Below are 21,932 nucleotides of genomic sequence, written 5' to 3'. Positions count from 1 at the left end.
TGAGTGATTTCAGGAGGGTTGAATGAGAACCGAACTAAGAAAAAGCCTATTATAACCCGAGAAATTAGACCAAACTTTTATAAATCACAAGCCTAATTCTCTTCTTGTAGATCTGTATCACCTTCAGTATAGTTTATATTCACTGAGTATTAACTTGCAGTTTTCCTTTTGTTTGACTTAGGTAATTAGCAGTAGCAAGTCCTTAGTACTTTACTTAAATACCTTTACACGCATAGTTAGTTTTGAATAATTATGAGTTAACCGGCGCATACTTTCGTTAAGTAAGACATTATTTTCGCATCACTTTGAATTACAGGTTTCCTTCACAGCCGAAGATAAAAAAAAAAAAAAAAGGGAAAAAAGGCCCTCTTTGAAATCGACCATAACGAGAGAAGACTGAAACCCTGTTAAAGGGGAAAATGTCCTGCATTAAACGGTCTCATTTCATTGACACTGTGATTCCTTTACTATGAATGTTTGACGAAATCTAAACCTTCCCAACACACGCTAACTCATTTAATCTGCATTCCTGGTGCATTTGTATCTTGGGAAACACTTCTCCTTTCCATCGATATCTAAGAAATATGGACGAAGGAGGAAATATTTTAGATAAAGTTTCATAGTCTTAATAATGTCGATAAGCTTGACTTCTATTCTAGTAATAGTATCCAATGGAGAGATAAAAATAACATGAATTAAAATAGTAGAGCAAAAATGAGTATGAACAAAAATAACATACTGAATTCATTATCAAAACGCACTTTAAATAAGACATAAAAATTGCCATGACTGAACGAATTCAAACTAAATTTGTGCCAAAGGAGGAATAAGGTGATGAAAAATGAATGATTGCATTACGCCTTTAATCCTTTCCTCTCGTTCGTACTCCTTCTTAATACCTCGGTGTCATTTGTATGTATATGTTTCATCAATTAATTAGGACGTAATTTCATCAAGGTAGGAAAGACAATGTCACTGCAATTCATTGGGTTTTTGTAGATTTTTTTATTTACTATAATTACTACCAACTAATAAATAAACAACAAATCTAACGAGTTAATAGGTAGCAATGATAAATTTCCTCCAAATCGAGGGACTGCAACTATGATAATGAAGAGTGGCACAGTCCACCTCAAAGACAATGCAACATTATGACCGGATGAACAGTATTCATTAAAGACCTTTTCGAAGAGAATTGTGTTTATAAACCTTAATCAATACTTCAGGCATTCAATATGTTATGTCCTGGCCTTTATTCTTCTACAGTTACGTGGACATTAAAAGTCAGCAAACTTACTCTCAATAAAACTGATTACTCTTTAAATGTTTTAGTACATACACATCATATATATTAATATATTAAATCATGAATTTACAAAATATGCAGAATTTAGCCACACATTTTCATTTGTTTCCCATTATTTTCACACGCTTGGTAGTGGTGGATGTTTATTGATTCTTGAAGTAATTTCAAATACAGCACAACATGGTATTCTTTAAAAAAACATACTTGGGATATCAGTCCCTTATTTTACGAACTTTACGGCACTTTTATATGATATCTAGGATCATTGAAGGAAGAATGATTCTTGATGGAATTTAGAATAGGGCACAAGTTTATCTTACAGAAAAAATATGAGATTTAATTATCTTAATTCTAGAACTTTTACTTATTCAAGCATTGTAAAAAGCATCTACGTATATTGAAATTAAAATCCTTTGATACTGAGTAGCTTATCCTCGATTTGAGTGTTAATATTTGAAATTGGCATTATTTACATATTTCCCTGATTCAATCACAAACATTCCAATGCATCTAACACATGTGAAATTGCTTTATCGTTCACGACTTTCCAATTGGAAGTTGTAAATTACTGGGTATGAAATATTAGTGTTTCCAGTTTTCGGTAATGTGAATTTAGCTCTCAGGCTTTAGTTGAAATGGGTTTTTAAATAAGTTTCTGTTTGGTAGGGAAAGGAAAAAGCGGCGAGAGACAGACAGACAGACAGACAGACAGACAGACAGACAGACAGACAGACAGAGAGATAGAAAGAGAGAGAGAGATAATATTAGTTTTATTCTAATTTTCATTATCAGGGCAATACCTAATAAGAATAATAGTACATGCTAGACGAAAAATGGCATGACCCCTCCTGTCTTTTAATTATAACGCAATTATGATTTCACTTCTATTTTTTGTATCTATAGTTTATGTTATTATTACAAAATAGTTTTTTTTTATTAAAGTCACATGCTAAGAAGAAGGAATGAATAAAACTGGGAATCTTCGTATATATCTTTTGGGGTCAAACTCGAGCCTATGAGCCATTAATATGCTCATAGTATACTACGGTTCGCCTCCGGAGACCTCCTCTTCGCGGTCTTCCTTCAGAAAGAGCAAAAACCTAATTTTTCTCTCCGACTGTAGGTTTCTCCATATCCTCCGGCGATGTCCTGAATCCCTCGACACTTTGAGGTCAATGATCTTAAGTATCTAAGAATTATAACAGAGAGGAAGTAAAATACGGTATGCCAATCCCATTCTGGCACAAAGAAAGCTTAAACTCAACTTATCATCATTCTTACATTGTGTAAACCGAAGATGAATAAAGGAATAACTTTCTCGAAAAGTTGGACAAATTGTAAACTTTCAGAAGTCCCGAAATCTACCCAGAATCCTTACAGTCGACAACTCCTCTTACTTAAAACGAAAACTGCTTGTTTTCAATGAATAAATAAATATACTGAATAATAAACACTTAAAGAGCATTTTCTGTTTCAAGTTTATTTAAAATCATCCATTACAAATTTTCAGATTTTGTGATAATGGAAACACACAAAGATGGGTTGTAATTGTAAAAATCAAGGTTTAAGAGTTTTAAAGTTAGTAATAAAAGGCACCGATTTCATTAGTAGTTACGTAGCTACGTAGGTAGCATCAGTACTGGCCATCTTAATTGACAGCGGATGACATATAAAAGAAAAAATCGCGGCCGGGAGAAAATTAGATTGTGGAATTCTTTCAGATTTATTGGTTTCCATTTGAATTGCATATAAAATCTCCAATATTTCAGGGGATTCTTCGTTTTTTCTCATATTTTCTCTCTATATGAAGAATTAACGAGTTTCGTTAGAAAAAAATTCTTTCAATGATTTCATCAATAGATATAAAATGGAGAAAATATTCTCGCATTATAATTTATGCAATACCACATTTTTAAGATGCCACTTATCAAAATCACCATCCAGAGCAGTCAGAATGTGTAGGTAACTGTGGAAATAAGAGGAATCAGGGATTTTAGCGCTTGTGTATGTGTGCGTAAGGTAGAAAAAGAGAACTGTAAAACAATTACAACTGCAATATATCTTGAATATAATGTCGTGTATTTATTCATTCCTTGTTTACCTTTTTTCTATATATGTGTTAACTTCATTGGGATTGTTTTCATCATTGCCACAATTTACTTCTTTCATTTGCAATAATAATAACATCTTTACGTAAATAATGACAAAATTTTACCGTTCAAAAATCAGCAGTATTCAGCAACCCCTTTTATGTTTTTCAAAACTATTTTTACAAATAATTATAAAACTTACATGGCGTAACACCGAATTCGGTTTTAGTGCATATAACGCACTTTTTGTTAAGCTGTCTCCTTTCAAAAAGATTATCTTCCTAGCGTGTCAGATCACGACGTTATTATTGTTTAAAGTCTGCAAAACTGTTACCTTTTTCTCGAGATGCTTTCTTTTGCTCCTAAGTGCAAAAATTGCGGACATCCTCATTAATATAACTTTCACATCAAACTGTTTCATCAGACAAATGTTTGAGCGTTAAGATGATTTTACAATCTTCAGATGTACTAGTAAATAAACAACCTTATGTAAACAATGGAATACTTCACTACTGAGGAAATTATTTTCATGTTCACAGTTAGTCCTTTTAAACGGATGTGAAATTTTAAGCAAAACAATTAAAGAAAGCAAAGAACATAATCAGCCAACTGATTCAAATACTTTTCATTATTTAAAGGGATACGAAGTCGAAAATCTCGTGATCTCTAAAGGTAGTTTTTTAATGAGTGACGAGTGTTTAGTCAGAATGAAGCTAAGAGCATAATCGTTAAGTAGACTTCCATATCTTTCGGTATTTAAAAAAAAATATTTTTGAGTCCAAGACAAAAAATATGATAGGAGTACAGTGACGGAATAAATGTATCAGAGGCAGTCTTTAAGTAAGGCAAGAAATTTGGTAAAAAAAAATAAAAAAAAAAAAAAAAAAAAAAAAAAAGGAGTAGAAGTAGTCAGGAAACAGGTAAAACTGCCTGACTTAGAAAAACAGCGACTGGTGTTTTACTTCGACGGAAGTGATTCCATTGTCATTGTAGAACAGCCTGCAACGTCTTGAGTATCTCGCTAGGGTACCTCATTATACTTGAAACTGTTAATGATTCTAGGGCCGTTGTTCCAATGGAAGGCCACATCTCGTCAACTTTCCTCATGAAGTTCTTAGTTCAAGATCTCATCGGAATTATGAAAATATCTTTTTTTTCTCCCTCCTCCTCCTCCACAACATCCTCTCCTCTCTCTCTCTCTCTCTCTCTCTCTCTCTCTCTCTCTCTCTCTCTCTCTCTCTCTCTCTCTCATATTATAAAACTTTAACGAAAAATAAACGTAACTTTCAATACTAAACAATACCTCGATAAACTTTAAAAATACTAAAACCCTTTTCCCTTAGTGAGGTCAATTTAGATTGATGTGTTTTATTATTTTTGTGGTAAAGTGCCCACACACACACATAACACACTATATTATATATAAAACATACATACATATAAACATACACACACACACACACAACACACACACACACATATATATATATATATATATATCATATATATATATATATATATATATATCTGTCAGTTTTCAGGAATTATTCTTTGGCGAGGAGGTTACTAGGGACAAGCATACCACCACTTTCTAACCCTTTCCTTTCCCTGAGATGTTTGAGTTGAGATATCATAGTTCAACCAGACCATTGAGCTGATTAACAGTCTCCTAGGGCTGGCCCGAAGGATTAGATAGGTTTTTTACGTGGGTAGGAACCCAATGGTTACCTAGCAACGGGCGGGATCTACAGCTTATTGTTGGATCCGAACCACATTATATCGAGAAATGAATATCTAATCACCAGAAATAAATTCCTTTGACTTCTCGTTAGCAGAGCGAGAAGCAAACTTCGGACTACAGAAATGGAAGACGAGCATGTAACCCACTCGTCCAACGAGAAAATGTTGAGGGTAATCTAACACACAGTGGTATAGCGAGTGTATTGGGAATTTTCGACGACAGAATTTAATTAACAATTGGAAAGCAAATGATTATGTAATTATGTATATCATAACTGAGGCCGCTTAAATAATCCTTGAAATACATGTCATTCCAGTGCTGAATATTTACCTATTTTCCATCCCATTTGTTATTCATGGGCATTGCTTCAACAAAAGCATTTCTCTTACTTCTTAGATATCAATCAGTTCTTATTTCTCGGTTACGTAGCGTTGATGTGTAACAAATATCAATTAGTGAATAAAAGAAGGTACCAAAGAAACTTAAGCATTTTCTGAATTTGATGCCCATTACAGAATAAGTTTTTAATTATCTTGCCTTTCAAAACTTGCCATAAGACAGACTTATTTTCATGCACTGGGAATTCGGTATTCTTTCTACCATGTCCTGTCGAAGGGTCCAATTAGAGAAATTTCTTGGAAACTGATAATGGTTTAACCGATAATTAACATTAAACAAGATTTCTTTAGTCGGTTATAAACAAGAGGACGCAGAGTTTCTTTATCGAATGATATTTTCTCATTCATAAAATTTTGAAATTTTATATATTCTTTGAATATCAATAACATCCTTTTATAAAACTCCTCTAGAAATCAATTAACTTATCGATGAAAAACTAATAATTTAGGACAATGCTGTAATATCACATTTGTTGCTACATACATACATATATATACACACACGCACACGCACACGAACACGTGCACACACACACACACACACACACACACACACACACATATATAATATATATATATATATATATATATATATATATATATATATGAATAATTATCACATCGAACCGTGATCCATTTATATATCAATTCAAGCTACAAATGTCCTTTAATATCTAAATTCACTTTACCTCCCCAAATGATATATTTTCATATATGTACCGAAGGGGAATTTTTTTTTTTTTCTTTTTTTTTTTTTTTTTTTTCTTTTTTTTTTTTTCTTTTTTTTTTTTTAGTTGATAATAATTTCGTCCCCCCATGGGATCGAACCACCGTCCAAGTGGACGGGGACGAAATCAGGACAGTCAGTGACGCTATCCAATCAGCCAACAGAGACGATATAAGTTCATATCGATTCTGACCTTACAAATCACCCTCGATCTGGGTGCTTTCGTAATTAGAATCGATATGAAACCCCGTCTACCATGTTGGCCAATTCGAGCGTTTGACAGCACGTAGCCTTTTGTTATGAATAATTATCACATCGAACCGTGATCCATTTATATATCAATTCAAGCTCAAATGTCCTTTAATATCTAAATTCACTTTACCTCCCAAATGATATATTTTTCTTTATATATGTACCGAAGGGGAAGTTTTTTTTTTTTTTTTTTTTTTTTTTTTTTAGTTGATAATAATTCGTACCCCCCCATGGGGATCGAACCACCGTCCAAGTGGGGACGGGGACGAAATCAGCGGACAGTCAGTGACGCTATCCAATCAGCCAACAGAGACGCTATAAGTTCATATCGATTCTGACCCTTACAAATCACCCTCGATCTGGGTGCTTTCGTAATTAAAATCGATATGAAACCCGCCTACGTGCTGTCAAACGCTCGAATTGGCCAACATGGTAGACGGGGTTTCATATCGATTCTAATACGAAAGCACCCAGATCGAGGGTGATTGTAAGGTCAGAATCGATATGAACTTATAGCGTCTCTGTTGGCTGATTGGATAGCGTCACTGACTGTCCTGATTTCGTCCCCGTCCACTTGGACGATGGTTCGATCCCATGGGGGGACGAAATTATTATCAACTAAAAAAAAAAAAAAAAAAAACAAAAAAAAAAAAAAAAAAAAAATTCCCCATTCGGTACATATATGAAAATATATCATTTGGGAGGTAAAGTGGAATTTAGATATTAAAGGACATTTGTAGCTTGAATTGATATATAAATGGATCACGGTTCGATGTGATAATTATTCATAACAAAAAGGCTACGTGCTGTCAAACGCTCGAATTGGCCAACATGGTAGACGGGGTTTTCATATCGATTCTAATTACGAAAGCACCCAGATCGAGGGTGATTTGTAAGGTCAGAATCGATATGAACTTATAGCGTCTCTGTTGGCTGATTGGATAGCGTCACTGACTGTCCTGATTTCGTCCCCGTCCACTTGGACGGTGGTTCAATCCATGGGGGGACGAAATATTATACAACTAAAAAAAAAAATAAAAAAAAAAAAAAAAAAAAAAAAAAAAAAATTCCCTTCGGTACATATATAGAAAATATATCATTTGAGAGGTAAAGTGAATTTAGATATTAAAGGAGGGCATTTGTAGCTGGAATGATATATATATATATATATATATATATATATATATATGATATATATCTATATATATATATATACATACATATATATACATACATATATATATATATATATATATATATATATATATATATATATATATATATATATATATATATATATATATATATATATATATATATATATATATATATATATATATATATATATATATATATATAAATATATATATATATATATATATATATATATATATATATATATATATATATATATATATATATATATATATATATATACAGTAAGGAATTTTACTACCAAGTTTAGTTGTTTCTTTGCTGGACGATCATAACATTTGCATTCCAGTTCTTTCCCAGTAAAGATCGTTTCACTTACTGTTTTTGTTTTGTTTTCGATTCAGGTTGTGCGCGGAGGAAGTAACGAATGATGACCCGGTGTCTACTGCGTCGTCAGTAAGGATGCAGACACCTGAACACGTCATAATCACCACAGGGGCTAACCAGTTCAGTATCGGTATGGAGACTTGAGCAGGCTCTGAGCAGCATGGGGAACTTCTTGAGTCCAATCAGTATTGGGATGGAGACTTGATAAGTTCTAAGCAGCATAGAGAATGTCATGAGTCGAGTCATTATTGGGACGGAGACCTGATTAGTACTAAGCAGCATGAAGGACGTCTTCAGTATAGTCAGTATTGGGATGAGACCTTGGTAGTCCTAAGCAGCATGGGGGAACGTCTTGAGTCCATCAGTATTGGGATGGAGACCTAAGAACTTCTCAGTATCATAAAGGACTTTTGTAAAAGAGTCAATGTTGGATGGAAACCTGGTAAGTTTCTGAGCAGCATGGAGGGCATCTTGAGTCGAATCAGTATTGGTATGGTGATCATTTTTCTATTAACATCATGAATAAAAAGATAATATGTAAACACATATAACAACAGCATTACAGGAGTCAGTACAATAAGGAAAAGATCAAGAATGAACACATAAACTTGAGTCAATAAATCAAAAAGTTCACAAATTGAATAAAAAATCATCAAACCAATAATTTCTATATTGAGAGAACTATAATTCTAAGAGACCTCAAAAACTAAATAAATATTATTCAAAATAACAATAACAATAACCAGGCAGCAACAACAAACTTTGTACCAATACAACACTTGTCATATAAATACATTAAGCATGGATTAAAATGGGACCAAGAACTGTAATAAACTTAAACAAGACCACAGGGTTACAACACTAAAAAAAAAAAAAAAAGCCCCGAAAACACATTGACATTATCCTTCCGAGTTCAATAATCATTAACAGAAAAAATAACTGTAAAAACTTTTGTTCGAAAACCTACTGCAACAAATACAAAGGTAATCAACTGAATACTATATATATATATATATATATAGTATATATATATATATATTTATATAGTATATATATATAGATATATATATATATATAACATATATATCTATATATATATATATATATATATGATATATATATATATATATATATATATATATATATATACATATATATATCTATAAAATGTATATATTATATAGATAGATATATATATATATATATAATATATATATATATATATATATATATATATATATATATATATATATATATATATATATATAGATATATATATATATATATATATATATATATATATATATATATATATATATATATATATATATATATACATATTCAAGGACTGAAATCATAAGCAAAAAAGTTATAAAATCGCAAAAAGGGTAGTAAAGCCCAACCACAAGAGACGGATATGGAGGGCAAGGTATACAATGGATGGGTAGGGCATACATCTTGACTCTGCAACCTGATAAATGATAATGAAAGCGAAAAGTAGAAGTGGGAGTCTCTCAATCAGTATAGAAAGCGAGTTTCATTATGAATATACATGATGAATAGGCTTCGGTTTCGACGGACAAACCGTTTATATATGAAAATTATGCAAGAGCGTCTGATTCCCAGTACCATCAAACCGACCCGGCCCAGATTTCTGTTGAATATTACTCTAGTCTCCGCAAACAATAACTACAACTATCGGAATGGAGTTCGCCTGTATTATTTTCGACAACAAAGAAGAAGGAAAAAATTTTTCCACAAAAAAGCGTTGTATTTAAGTAATCGAGCCCTTCTGAGTGCATACATTTGCTATACTATGCCTTCAAATTGTGGTACTAAAGAAGTACCAGTGTTTCTATATCTTCAGGTACAGTTAGCTTTGCACGTATTATAATGTTACTTGCTTCTGTGCCAGTTGAGAAAAAACTCCTACTTCTACTTTTTGCTTTCGTCATAACAGGGTTAGGAGTCAAGCCCTGCGCCTCCATTTCCCCTACCTCTATATCCTTGACCTCTGTATCGGTCTCTAGTGGCTGGTCTTTACTACCCCTTTTGTGATTTCATCACTTTTTTTCCCGAGATATACAATAAGAGTGAAGAATAGCTAGCATCCGTTGTATATTTCATGCATTTCACAGACTATTAAAGCAAAATACCCTTGGTAAAATCGCTCATTACAGCTCAGTCAAACATCTTAAGAAAGAATGAAATATGCAATATAGCTTCGCAAAACATAACAATGTTGACATTAGCCATGAGATATTCTCATGAGACCGAATAATTTCAAAGAAGTTACAAGGTCATTTATTGTCAGTGACCTTTAATCAATAACATCTCGGTTATCTAATCTAATTGCAACTTCTGTGCTCACTGCGGAAAAGTAAAGATCTTTTATAGTTAGTGTGTCGTGACCAGGTGGTATAAAACGCCACAGAATAGCTTGCATTCACGTGTCTCGTTCATCTATTGTGCAAACACACGCACACACAAACGTCATCCCCATTGAATAAAAAATTAAAACGGTGCGTGCTCAAGACTAGGGAGGATAGTAAACTGATCATTTCTGGAAAGGAAAAAGATCCGTAGCAAGTCCTCGCAAGGGAAGAATCTTCAGGAAGTAAATAGAGGGAAAATTTTCTATTTTCGCTAGAAGGAAATTTGCAATTCTTCTGTTTGTAAACCGGGTCGCATGGTTCATACTGTGTATTCTGAGTATCATGGTGACATTTTATTAACCTATCATGATTTTCAATATTAGAAGTATATTTTAAACTAATAGCGTCATACCTATTTCAACAAGGAATTATTGCACGTGCTCTAGGTTCAACTAATGAAAATTTCATGTCAACCAAACGCATCACGTATGAGATTTGTAGCCTCACAAGTGTTGAATTCGGGTCAGTCTGTTGTCTTAAAACTCCAAGACCTCTCCCACATTTCCTAAAGTTTCAAGATCTCTATGTCTTTATATAATTATACATGTGTGTGTGTGTGTATATATATATATATATATATATATATATATATATTATATATATATATATATATATATATATCTAAAGAGGTGGAAAGAGGGGGGAATGGCTAATAATATGTTTAAAGTGAAAGTATATAATAATAAAGTCACATAGCTCTGCTTGCTAGAGACAAGGGGTGGTACACTGCAAAGTTCACCGGAGAGAGAATGGTATTTGCTGAACAAGCAACTTGTCTCAGAGGTCGTTCCCCGTTTGCGAGGCATGTGCATTCGTTTGTACGCGTATTACAGGCCTACTGGTTCAGGGTACTTGTGGAAGACGCATTCTTTGTGCAAAGGAGAGAAACAAGCGGTTGCCCTAAGTGTCGGGAGAAGAAAACGCCATCGAAAAGGTAAGGACACGTTCTTTAAAAACTTAGAAAATCTGTTACCTTTTGAGAAAGAGAGAGAAGTGTGGAAATATTCTCTTTACGTAAATACTTTGAAAAGAGTGACGTGGGGTGTCTATATAACTATTATCTTTATTACAGATGGGTCCGATTCCATGGTTGATTAGGAATGGAATTCTCTAATTGACTAATACTAGACAGTGTGACTTGTTTGGGGTTTGAGAGTGTAACCTTAGTCCGGAAGGTAGAATGTTATCTTATTGGTTTTCTTTATGGGCAGATTTGGGTATTTGTGCCATTATGACTTGTTAATCATTTTGTTCTTTGTTATAACCAATTGCTTTGGGAAATAAATGATATTTTTGTATATTTACGCAGTCTTAATAAGCCTCGTGACATCTTACAGACAGGGCACCGTTGGCAACAGGTAAGAGTTCCCAGTTTGTGTAGTTTAGGGAATAGAGGGGGGGTAATAGTGGTGCCAGCGGTAAAGGCTTTTTATATATTTTTCAAGCTGTAGGTACGCTCCGAAGGGACTGGTGACCAGTTAGAAATAGGGGGTTTCGGTTTTTATTTTGATAGGAGAAGGGGTTATTAATCATGTCACAGGCAACTCAGGGTCATTACTGCTGATTCGACAGAGAGAAGCTGTTCCTCAGACAGTCTTCCTCTCCCAAGCCAAGCCAGTTGATTTCTTGAGATTACGGAATAAAGGTGTTTAAAAAGAGAGAAAAGGGGGTGGGGGGGAGAAAAGTTTGGTTTTCGACATATTAAAGTGTTTCGCAGTTCGCGCATGTTTGCGGTGTATGTGAATTCGGTTTACGGTCATATGAAGACGTAAGTGTATTTTCGAGTTTTTTTTTCTTTCTTATTTTTTTTTCCCTCTTTTTGTTTTGTGGATTTTCTTTAACTTTTTGTTCTTGTTCATGTTCCTTGTGTTTGTGTGTGGCGAACTTGCCTGAGTGGGATTTTTGCGGCAAGTCGTGCCAGAGAGAGAGAGAGAGAGAGAGAGAGAGAGGCGAGTTAGCTCGGAAACACCTTACGTTCTTACTTTTCCTATCCCTTTCTTATTATTATTATTTTTTTTTTTTATTGCCATTTTCGTGGGGTTGATTTTGTGATTGGGGACGGGGCACGCTTACCTTTTGTTATCTGTTGTTGGAAAATTTTTTTTCTCCTTGATTGGGTTTAGTGTATATAAGTACATTGATGTTATTGAGATCGGGGAACAGCCTTGGGAAACAAGATAAAATGGCAGATACCAAACCGACGACGCTACTACATCACGTGACGAACATTTCTGCGGGGGTCAGCCCGTTCAAAGGGATCGTGGATGGCGCTTTGTCACAACCTTTGCATATTTTCATAGAGGGAGTTAATAACTATTTAGCGGGAAAGAATATAGTAGACGATGTAGAGGCATTCAGAGAGGCGAAAGCTTTGCTAGATTTCAATAAGGGAGACCTCAGTCATAGGTCAAGGAGTTTCCAATTTACGAAATGTCGTACCTGGACAGACTTGCAAGCATTTTTGAAAACCGCATATGGCTCAAAGGAACACGGAGATATGGTGAGAGACCTTCGAGGTCTTTATAAACTACGGAAAGGCACTAATAGCCTTGTAGAACATAGTTCAAAGCTGTTTGATGCAGTGGCAGATTGGGTAGGAAAATTGAAAACATCTAAATGGGTTACAGGGGATAATCTCCCTCTAAATAATGTTCATAAACTGATCTATTTTTCCCTGCTCTTACACGAGGTACCCGATGCAATAGTGGATAGCTTTGATGAAAAGGTTTGAGCCTACCTCAGACGAAGAATTACTTTATACCCAAATAGATAAACACAGGTCTAAATGTCCCACCGTAGATAGCACAATTTTTAACGGGACAAGCCCGAGGGATGGAGTACAGAGAGACACGGAACTTTCTTCTCTCATCGTCTGTGTGCAAGAGTTGAGTATAACAAAAGATCGATCGATCAAAACGCAACAGCAGTTGCGTTGTTTCAACTGCAATAAACCAGGACATCCAAAGAAATTGTGTAGGGTTAAATATTGCGGAATGTGTAAAAGTACTGAGCATTATTGGCAGTCTGTCCATCTCAGATACGGAGAGATGCGAGGCCTGCACCGCAAGGTTCTGGTAATTATAATGTGAGAACTTCCCAGGCGGGTCAAAACCCAGAGGGCAAAGGGATCGGCGAAATTTTTGGAAAGCCCGATCAACAAAAAGGGTACAGGTGATTGGTATATGCCATTGTGGTCTCGTGGGGGACGCCCCAGAGCCCAAGCCCATAGTCTATGGAACAGTAGGGGATGTGGATATCCCGGTTTTCATAGACACTGGGGCATCAATAAATCTAATGGACTATAATTTGTATCAATCCATGTTCTCCAATTACCCTTTGCAGCCCTCTACGGAGACGGTGTGTGATGTGCAAGCCCATAGATTAAACACCCTGGGTTGTGTACAAATAAGGTTTGCTCTCGGTGACAGAGTGTTAACAGAACCTTTTTGTTTTTTGGTAATAAAAGGAATTGCCTTAGGTAATAACAAAATCTTGTTGGGTCATCCTGCTTGTAGAAGACACAAGATTTCGATCCATGCGGGTGCTAATGGGATAACAATCGGGAAAAATGAATTACCTCATACCATATGAGGACGTGAATAGAATGGAGGACATGGAGGTTATTGAAAGAGGAGAGGTGCTCGGTGGTATTAATTGCGGTGATACGAGTGTTATGGGGAAAGGTAATGTTAAAACACACGTTGGTGATCTGGGAGATGATTACGGGAGTTCTATCAGAGTTCATAGTGGTAACAATGATACTAACAATACTGGTGATGATACTAATATGGATGTTGTTTCTGATACTAACAATGCTGGGGATAAATACTGAGGTGGTAATTTGTATGGGGCGGTGGCAAGGGGAGATACTAACCACAAATATAGAGGTGTTTTATTTGAAGACATTATGTTACTACCAGGTTCAAAGGTTATGGTAAAAGTTAAATTGAAGGAAATGAGAAAACCCACAGATGTGTGTGTTATTGAAAACAGTGAAAAGCTCAGGGGAGTTGTTAGCACGGCATCGGTGAACAGTGTATCAAGAATGGGGTTACGTGGTGGAGCTATTAAACTGTAATGATACAGTTAGGAGATACAGAAAAATACATATATAGTAGACTTCCATGATTGGAAATGCGATAGCGGTTCTGTGGCTATCGTAGAGGGGAAACCTGAGTTTTCGGAGGCAGAAATACAATCAAGGAAACAAACATTTAGTGAACATTTGGCTAATGCGGATTATAGCGAACACGTTGAAGCGATAAGCGGGCTCTTGGCGGAATTTGGGGATACGGTAGCCTTGGAAGGTGATAAGTTGGGGTTGACTAATGTCTTAGAGCATAAGGTAAATTTGGAGAGCAACACAAAACCTATTTATATTCCTGCATATCGCATACCTTTCAAAATCAGAGAACAGGTAGAGAAAGAAGTTAATAGATGGAAGAAGAAGGAATCATTAGACCCAGTGTGTCCCTTACAACTTACCCTTGTTAGCGGTACCTAAGAAAGACGGTTCGGTCCGTGTATGCGTCGATTTTAGACGTTTAAATGAGAAAACGATCCCTGACCGCTACCCAGTTGCGTGCATACCAGATCTTTTTGTCGAAATTGGGGGCATAATATTTATAGTTCAATTGATTTGGCGCAAGGTTTCTTACAGGTCCCTCTCAGCGAGAGTAGCAAGGAATATACCGCCTTTTCAGTGCCCAAGGGACACTATGAATTTACGCGAATGCCTTGCGGTTTATCGGGCCCAGTCCGATGACTTTTACCAGGTTGGTGAACACAGTTTTGCACGGGTTATTGGGCAAAAATGTTTTTGTGTATATGGATGACATCCTGATCGCAACGGACACGATCGCGCAACACCTGGAAGTGCTTACAGAAGTACTTAGGAGGCTTAGATTAGCGGGGTTGAAAATCAAGTTAGCCAAGTGTTCGTTCTTGAAAAAGCAGATCACATATCTAGGTCACGTCATATCTAAGGAAGGGGTTAGAGTAAATGACGATAAAGTCAAAGCAATAGCGAATTTTCGCATCCCCAGATCAAAGAAAGAGATTAAGAAGTCATTCCTGGGTATCGCCGGTTTCTTCAGGAGGTTCGTAAAAGGTTTTGGGTTTTCTAAACAGCAAGCTCCCTAACTGATGTGTTGCGGGAAGACGTTCAATTTCAATGGAAGGAATCCCAGGCGCGGAGTTTTCAAAAGCTTAAAGATGCGCTAATGAATCCCCGGTTTTGAAGTTTCCAGATTTTAAGGAACCTTTTACATTAGGTGACTGATGCAAGCCAGGAAGGCATAGGTGCATGCCTTATGCAAAAGTTTGATGGGAAATTTCATCCTATAGCTTTTATAGCAGGAAGTTCAGGACAAAAGGCAACTAACGAGAAGTCCATGGCCACCATAGATAAGGAAGCCTTTGCAATAGTGTCGAGCTTAGTTCATTTTAAAATGTTACTGATGGGGAATAAAGTAGAAGTCCTTACAGACCACAAACCGTTACTTGATCTTTTTAATAAACCCGATTTGTCTCCCAAAAGAGCTCGATGGTTTCTAACTATCAGAGATTTTGATGCAAAGCTCAAAATATATAGAGGGCAAATTTAATGTTGTCGCGGACGCTTTGAGCAGGAGTTTTCATGACGTGGAAGGTTTCCAAGTCGCGCAGGTCACTAACGAAGCCATACAATGGGATATACCCCCTCAGAGCTAAAGCAAATGAAGACGAGGTCTTAGCAGATGCGAAAGCATTTCTGAGAGGGGAATTAGTCAAGAAACGTTATAGCTTGCCTTTTTCGGGTTGGGAGTTAGAGGAAATCTGTTGGTTAGGAAAATTAAATATAAGTTGAGAACCAGTGAAAGTAAAGGAGATACGACACAGATCGTAATTCCGAAAGTCCTAATTCCAGTGGTTTTAGATATAGTTCATTGCAGGTTCGGTAGTCCTCACTTGGGAATGGAAAAAACTTATGATGAGGTTGGGGCTAAATACATTTGGAAAAATATGGGTAAAGATGTGGAAAAATTCGTAAGGAATTGTGCGGTGTGCAACGCATGTAAGCCTGCTAGGACAACGTCATGCAAATTAGGATCGTATCCTATAACCGAGTAAACCTTTTCAGAGAATACATATGGACGTCTTAGGGAATTTTTGTGAGTCTAGATACGCGAACAAGTTGCTAGTGATAATAGATGAACTTACAAGGATAGTAGAAATTTTCCCACTTAAGCATAAAACAGCCGAAGAAGTAGCAATAGCATTTTTCAATGGTATCGTTTGCAGATACGGTTCACCCGAAGTCTATTAACCGACAATGGGAGGGAATTTGTGAACAAAACCTTGGAGTGTTTAGCTGAATTCATGGGAATACAGAAAGTAACAATTATTCCATACAGACCCAGGCTAATGGGTTGTGCGAACGAGCGAACAGGAAAGTGCTCGAAGCGCTCAGAAAAACGGTAGGTGGTAATGATAGAAATTGGGACAGATATATTAACGTTGTTAGACATAGCATTAACACCATGGTTAGCGATTCAATTAAAATGTCCCCTTTTGAAGCTTTGTTTGTTGGTTATCAGCGCGAGGCACATTTGATTTGTTAACTACGCCTCACCAGGGGGAGGATACAGTTGAAGCGCTGATATCCACAGCGAGAAGAGACACGCATGTCTTAGCCGTAATCTCGAGTCCACAACCAGAGATATGGTTCAAAAGAGTATTAGTAAATCATCTGATCCAAGATCAATGTCGGTGATAAGGTATTTTAAAACTTAACGTGAGAAATGAGTTAAATTACAAAACTAGGCCCGAAGTTTGAAGTCCTTTTAAAGTCATTGAAGAGAAAATGGAAATAGGTTTGTAGTTTTAAATGAACGAACAGGTCAGTTCGAAGCTAACACATACCTCGAAATTGAAAAAGAATTGGTCGTGGCAATTAATATATGATCGCGCAATTGCTTTCATTTTTCCTTTTTTTCTTGTTATCTGTTTTTGTAATTTGATGACAGAATGGCTTTGAAATTTTTTTTTTCCTTCTCCTTTGTTTCCTTCGAATGTTTTTCTCTCTTATTGTATGTGAGTCTGCGGCGTTTTGGCGTAAGATTTCGGGGTTAATATTTTTCGGCAAATGTTTGCTTTAGCTGAGAAACGAGATGGTTTTTTTTAGCTGGGAGTCACGTCATAATTAAATAGAGGAATTATTTATGTCACCTGAGTTGGTGTTATTATTAAGATGATGGTTTATGTATAATGAGATGTTCTGGGGGGTGTGCTTACGAAGATCAGTACTAAACATTTTTTTTTGAGAATCATGAGTTTCTAGCTTCGCGTAGAGTCTGATTATGCTGCAATGCTCAGCACCTGACGTGTTCATAGGTGGGTTTCTTTTTTGCTGAAGTTGCTGTAAGGAGTCCGGTTGCGAACCATCCCTTTTGGAATTGATGACTCGGGGATTTGCACGGTTTTCGGAGATGCCGATTATGACATTTCACGAGAACGTGTCATATAAGGGGATTTTTTTTCTTGTCGATAGGGTTGCTGCGCTAGCAGATTCTGTAACGGTACACATTCCTTTTTGGGAAAAGATGTTGAATATATATGTTTTTTTTCTTTCTTAACGTCGTCCGAGATGATTAAACAACTGATGGTTTTCTTTTTCTTTTCTCTTATGTGCGCTGTGTAATGGGGAGGGAAAGTTCACTTACTATTGTTGTATTATCTTATTTTTATTTATTATTTATTTATTTATTTATTTTTTCTCTTCTTTTTCTTTTCTTACGAGAGATGTTGCAATGAGGGTTAAGCTCTAAATAGCATTTATCTATTAGATAGAAGATATAATTTGTCAGGGTATGTGGGTTTTTTGGATAGAAGGGGTGTTCGTCATTATTAGTTTTATGGAGGCTAGTTATATAAACCATAAAGGGGGTTTTTACTGTTAGACTTTATGAGTTCTCTTTTGATAGTGTGTTTGTCAGATATGGGATTATTTGTGAGAATTCAGTAGGTAAAGATTTTTGGTTTAGCGAGGAATTTTTCTTTTTCTAATATTTGATTAGTAGATTGAATATATTAATTAGTGACGAATTTGGTGGTAAAACAAGACTTTAGTTATTTTATGACCATGTAGACCTTTTAAAATACGGACACACAATGACTTTGGAGAATTCCCAACTCTACGTGAGGATGCCAAGGGAGACGACTTCGTTCTACAGTACCAGAGATTGAGCAAGGTCTACACACGAAGGGCATTTTTGTGGACTGCCATTGGCAAAGGATGAGATGTCTTCGATATAATTTCTGGGATAAACCAGGAGTCTACAGTCTTCGATGAGGCGGGTGCGAGTAGCACTTGCATAGAATAACGGGGTGGTGACCACGTTTACTTCAGTAGAAAACGTCGAATCTACAGTTTAGCGACGGGAGGGTGTTGGATACACTCACGAGGGTCGCAGACGTTGAATAATGGCGCGTGCTGAGTTGTTTCGAGTTAGGTTACGTACTCGACTGCGTCTACAACAATTCGCTCATTCTACAGGGATCCCAGCTGTTTGACAGTTCCTGCAGGATTCTTACAGACTTCTTCATGGTACTTAGTCGGCGTGTCTACAACTCGTCGATAAAGGTGTTTCACCGACACCTTCACGGAAGCCATAAGGCGGTTCGAATCCCGCCTACAGTGGAGTCCATTACTGTCCCGCCACTCGAAGATAGATGGTGAAGATGAACCTTTTTTTTTCGATGACCGCTATACTATACCAATAGTAATGATCATGTTAGCCGCTATACTGATCGCCATTTGTGTACTTGGAGTCCTTAAACTTTTATGCATTAGACGAAGCACAAGTGCTCCGTCAAACGGAGGTGGCTCTAAGTCATGTGGTACAGTGTACATTGGGGCATTAGTTGCCGATATGGTGTGAGACGGGAGTGCATTATTTTCTTTTTTGAGCCAGCCTCTGGTTTTATATATATTGTAAGACGCTTGTGTGTCTAGAGCTAGGCGGGTGCTAGCATTAGGGTAGCCGAGCTCCTCTAAAGAGGTGAAAGAGGGGGAATGGCTAATAATATGTTTAAAGTGTTATATAATAATAAAGTCACATAGCTCTGCTTGCCTAGAGACAAGGGGTGGTACACTGCAAAGTTCACCGGAGAGAGAATGGTATTTGCTGAACAAGCAACTTGTCTCAGAGGTCGTTCCCCGTTTGCGAGCATGTGCATTCGTTTGTACGCGTATTACAGGCCTACTGGTTCAGGGTACTTGTGGAAGACGCATTCTTTGTGCAAAGGAAAATGAGAACAAGCGGTTGCCCTAAGTGTCGGGAGAAAACGCCCATCGAAAAGGTAAGACACGTTCTTTAAAAACAAACTTAGAAAATCTGTTACCTTTTTGAGAAAGAGAGAGAAGTTGGATGGAAATATTTCTCTTTAACGTTAAATACTTTGAAAAGAGTGACGTGGGGTGTCTATATAACTATTATCTTTATTACAGATGGGTCCGATTCCATGGTGATTAGGAATGGAATTCTCTAATTGACTAATACTAGACAGTGTGACTTGTTTGGGGTTTGAGAGTGTAACCTTAGTCCGGAAGGTAGAATGTTATCTTATTGGTTTTCTTTATGGGCAGATTTGGGTATTTGTGCCATTATGCTTGTTAATCATTTTGTTCTTTGTTATAACCAATTGCTTTGGGAAATAAATGATATTTTTGTATATTTACGCAGTCTTAATAAGCCTCGTGACATCTTACAGACAGGGCACCGTTGGCAACAGGTAAGAGTTCCCAGTTTGTGTAGTTTAGGGAATAGAGGGGGGTAATATATATATATATATATATATATATATATATATATATATATATATATATATATATATATATATATATATATCATATATATATATATATATATATATATATCATATATATATATATATATATATATATATATATATATATATATATATATATATATATATATATATCATATAAAGAGAGAGAGATTGAGAGATAAGAATAGATGATTTTCTGCCACTTGTACACGTGCCTTTTTCCAGATTTACAAATATTTGCGAATATACAACTATACTTGGTTATAATGGTTGAAAAATTTCGACGACAGATTTGTGAAAAAATTATACAAATATTACAGCAAGTTCTCACCACTTACAGTTTACTAATATAACGTAAAAGGCTACATTGGACTTTCATGAATCTAGGTAAATAAGTAAACATAAAGAGACCGAAGGGAGTTAATACTTATAAGGGAGGTAGATACCATATAATTATATGAATTGATATTGTTTTTTCAGGTTTCTTTTCTTTCCAATTTAAACGTTTCCGAAGAGACATGTGGATGGCCCCATTTACAGATTTTAATTTTTACAGGTTGTTTTTTATTTATATGTTGATATTTGTGAAAGTGACTTTTTTAACCATTACGTTTCTCATTTATATACAACTCATTAATACTGGTTAACTTATTGTTTTGCTATCAACTTTATTATGAATAAGGCGTTTGACAAGTGATAAAATGTCATAGCGAACAACTTACCAAATATAAATTAATTTGTTATGATATTGAAATAAAATACCAGAAATTAAATTATCATTCTATGTACTGTAATGCAAAGAAAATATCAGCGATGCCTTAATAACTTTTGCTACCATTCAATTTTCAAATACGTTTCACAGGGAAAGCTACTAGGAAACATGCGACATTTTATTAAATACAACGAAAACAAAACAGAAGATAAAACATTTAAAAGAAGGAGATTAGTAACAACTTATTTTTATCTATTGTGTACGGATTTCCTCAAACACTAGAATGAAAAGTTAAGAATTATAAAACTATGAGATGTACTAATTACTTGCGAGATCCTTAATTAAACAGAAATTCTCTCTCTCTCTCTCTCTCTCGACGTGTCTTGCCACCGCTTTTGTCGAGGGACAGACTCGACAAAAGCATGAAAATAGTGAAAAGCAGGCAGTGAGAACGTTAGGATACGAAGGCCCAGAACGCTGATGACCTCTAACCTCTTGATTTTGGATCTCTCTCTCTCTCTCTCTCTCTCTCTCTCGCTCTCTCTCTCTCTCTCTCTCTCTCTCTCTCGTTGTTCTCGTTTCAAATACAGATGGTATTCATAGCACGACCTCTCTTGGACCAGAGGTTGGGTGTTTTTTTTTTTTTTTCACATTGAACTGTCAGGAAAGGTATTAATTTTCCGTGTTATTTGCGTCCCGTGTCAGTCTAGTCCATTTCTGGCTCTTTGTTAGTCTTCCGATTCTATTCGGTGCTCAAATGTTTTTGTCGAACATTTGTGCAGTTTGTTTTTTTCCTGGTTTCCCTGTGAGATGCTGCTGTTTCTAAGTCGGAAATTCAATGCTTGTGTTCTTAGGTGTGTGATGTGATGTCTATCACCTCACTGATGATTCCTTTCCA

The sequence above is a fragment of the Macrobrachium nipponense genome, chromosome 5 (genome assembly GCF_015104395.2).
Source record: "Macrobrachium nipponense isolate FS-2020 chromosome 5, ASM1510439v2, whole genome shotgun sequence".
Classification (NCBI taxonomy): domain Eukaryota; kingdom Metazoa; phylum Arthropoda; class Malacostraca; order Decapoda; family Palaemonidae; genus Macrobrachium; species Macrobrachium nipponense.
This window is presented reverse-complemented; position numbering follows the sequence as displayed.